This window comes from Trachurus trachurus (genome assembly GCF_905171665.1).
Source record: "Trachurus trachurus genome assembly, chromosome: 6".
NCBI classification, from domain to species: domain Eukaryota; kingdom Metazoa; phylum Chordata; class Actinopteri; order Carangiformes; family Carangidae; genus Trachurus; species Trachurus trachurus.
Window position 1 is genome coordinate 33419194 of NC_139897.1, and position 3755 is coordinate 33422948.

At 43.0% G+C, this 3755-nt stretch overlaps 1 protein-coding gene across 1 annotated transcript in view; it reads right to left on the reverse strand.

The window, feature by feature from the left end:
* LOC310987540 (NACHT, LRR and PYD domains-containing protein 12-like) overlaps positions 1–3755 on the reverse strand; it is a 427459-nt gene that overhangs the window by 247238 nt on the left and 176466 nt on the right. The gene's annotated exons all lie outside the window — the stretch shown is intronic.

The window sequence follows — 3755 nt, forward strand, 5'->3', positions numbered from 1 at the left end:
CAAGCTGTAAATACTGCTGTGCAGGCCAGGGCACCGACGGTACCGAATCCACACACATTCAAACAATCAATTTTGGTTTGCATTTTTGATTGTTGCAGTTTGTTTGGGCATGGCAAGCTATTGCAGACAATGGTTTGCTCGTCATGCTGAAATAGAGGCACCATTAGCAGCAATTGCTCATGGAGAAGGCCTAAAAAACTAGGACTCTGTCACTTGGACCACTACAAGATCACGGGGAAAACAACAACCTGTGGCTTATTCTTCATCTGGACTTGATGCTGTGGATGCAGGTCTGCCTCATTGTCTCAGGGTAGTAGCTGCTGCAGAGAAAGCAGTTATGGCATCATGTGATATTGTGGGATACACCGATTTGACCTTGCTAGTCCCACATGCAGTATCCCTGATCCACTCGAGCAGAAAGCTTACACATCTGTCTGCTGCGAGGTGGCTTCATTATAATGCTGTTCTGTTGGAATTGCTCATCATGAAGGTAAAGTGATGTACTGTTTTAAACCATGCTACTCTTTTGCCAACAGCTGAGGACGGAGAGACTCGCGACTGTGTGGGGGTTATAACTTCTGTTTGTTCACCCAGGCCGAATTTGAGAGATGTGCCTGTTGAAAATACTGATTTTAATCTTTCATTAATGGTTCAGCTTCTAGGGATCCAGAGATGGGTAAAATATTGCAGGTTTTGCCACCACAACACTGCACGAGACAGTCACTGCACGACCTCTCTCATCTTTACACTCATCTCAGGCACCTGAGTGGGTGCTTTGTACAGAGGTGTGTAAACTGGCTGAGGGCAAATCTGTCAACATTTGCACAGACAGCAGATACGCTTGGGGTGTGGTTTCTGATGTCCACCATCATGCGCTGGTTGCTGCTTTCTTGGACGCCATGTTGTTACCTAAAGAAATTGCTGGGGGTAAATGTGAAGCTCACACTAACAACACTGATCCCATCTCTCTAGGGAATGCACGAGCGGACACGGCTGCCATTGTCTCATGAGATGTTTGGTGCCTCACTAACCCATGATTCTACTCCCCCAGTTTTGACTACAGCAGAGATAGCAGACCTGCAGAGTAGGGCCTCTCAGGCGGAGAAGGTCACTCGGAGAAAAGCAGGCTGCACTGTAGTTGACAGAGTGTGGACAGGCCCTGATGGCCTGCCATGTCTCCTCAGGTATTTTTTCACCCCACTTTGCAGAATTGACACATGGGTTGGACCATGTGTCAAAAGGGGTAATGGTGAATGAGATGCGGAGACACTGGTTCACAAGAGGTTTCACAAATTAGGCCACTGAGTTTTGCAAAAGATGTGTGATTTGTTCCACAGCAGCAGCCACTCACAATGTTTTGAACCATAAGTTTGCATATCACGCCCGCCCTGATGGCAAGAAGTCAAAGTTTAGATCCGGCATTAGTGGACTTAATCTGTCAGATATAAGCTAGTAGAATGCCTCACATAATTTTTTTTAGTTTACTAAATTGCCAAGAACATTATTGTTAGTGTGGACGATCTTCCCTAGATTTTATATAGAGCTTGTGTTGATTATTGTTGCAATATTACAGAATGTTCCTAACATTTTCGAAAACACTTAATTTTCACCCTCTTTGGCCTCTTACAACAAGGGTGGATGAAAGAGTTTTTTTTTCTTTTTTCTCTAGGTTTTACTATATTTGGGTTTCACAGGGTTAAATATATCATTACAAGATGGGGACAGAGAAGTGGGATATGTTTTGGGTTTTACATGCATTGCTATTTAATCGTTTTATTTATTTATTTTTTTGGGGGGACGGCGGGACGAAAAGGGGGTGATCACGGAGACCAGGTACAGGTTCGACCAGAACGAGAATACACCAATCAGAAGGGTAAGAATCCACAGGACACCGGCTTACAGTGGTATGGGGGGCATCAAACTAAACTACGGACTCACTGTGGGCACGCGGACAAAATTGGGTGTATTTAGCACTGGGGGTGGATCAATCCGGCACCGACACAATGGGACTGATCAAAGTTAATATGCTGACACCAGAACCAATGGAAATAACAACCACACCCGCACCTCAGTCACCCGAGGTAGAAATAGAAACACACAAGGTTATTGAAATTGACTTGGCCAAATTAACAGGTAAGGATATTGGTTACTGGTTATACTGAAAAACATGTGGTTGGATTGGCTAACAGCCACAGCCAGGCATTAACAATCCATTCACTGACATATTTGATAACGGGTTTGGTAAATGGCAAAACTTGGTGATCTCCGTTATCCCCTCCCTGATTGCCGTCACAGGTATGTTGATTTTGGGTGGGTATCGTTGTGTCCCAGGTATTCATTTTCTCTGTGTCTGCCTCATCACTGCCACCATAGAGGAGAAACACGTCCCTCCTCTTCCCTACCAGAGACCACTTCTGGGGGAGGGGAATGAGAGGAGGAGGATGAGATGGTGATGGTGTTTACAGAGTGACAGGGGGTGTTGGTTGATCTCAGAAAAGTCTGAGATCAAAAGGGGGATTGTTGTGATATTTACCCCAAAATCGTATATTGCTATAATGTTTGGGATATTGACATTTGCCTTAGACATATGATAAGCTCGTGACAATCAGATTAATAATGAAGCATGTAATCAACTTTTCTATAATTGGTGTAAGTACTGTGTTTTGCTCTTACAGCCCCGAGAATGACATACACAAGACAGAGGAAGTAGCAGTTACACAGTGTACTGGTTGTTTGATAAACAATTGGGATATCTAGTCTTCGTACCTAGTGTAACTGTGATAGTCAGTTGACACAGGGAAAAGCTGACGAATGCAGGGGGTTGTATGTCTTGTCCTTTTTTCTCTTTCTCTTGTCCCTTGTTTAATAGGAGCTATCAACAGCTGATCAGCACCAAGCATGAGATTGGGGTCAGACACAAGGTCATGGCGTATGGACTCCAGCCAATGAGGATGCACATTACATCAATTACATCATATCTTGCATTTGTGTAATCAGTAACTATAAAACCGGACAGGGACAGGAGACAGCATCAGACTTCGTGAACTGATGCTGCTGCGGCATGTTGGTCAGGGAAACTTAGTCTGGTCCGGAGCTCTGTACACGATCTCTTTTCCTAGTTGATTCTTTTATAAATAAATATCTAAAATTTTGTAACTGAACGTCTCCTGCATACTTCATCAAACGAACACGCGAGTTCAAGTTTTAGAACTCTTCAAAGGTATCACAGTGAATACTTCTCATATTTACAGTACCAGAGTAAAAGTATTTTCAGAATCACAATAATTGCACTTCAAGGTATCCTTTATTTACAGTACCACAGTAAAAGTACTCCCTGTACTTACAGTAACACAGTAAAAATAACTCATGTATTTACAGTAGAACAATAAGAGTAGTTTCTGTAGATACAGCATCTCAGTAAAAGTACTGCTTACAAGGCATCACAGTGAATACTATAATATAGGAGCAGAGTAAAAGTTTCTATAATGACAGTATCACAGTAAAAGAATTTAGTTAGGAGTTAGTGGAGTAAAAGTACTTCCTGTACTTGAGTGACAGGTGAAGCTCATTGTTCCTGTTTGACTCAACACCTTTACCTGTGACTGGATCACTGATGATTGACACATTGAAGCTGCTGCAGCGTTTTCTGAGTCTGTCATGTCATAGATGATGTCATATGTGATGTCACATCCTGACAGGTTCACCTGCTGCACTTTACACTTTATTTCACTCCCACAGTCTCATCAGCTGTGGAA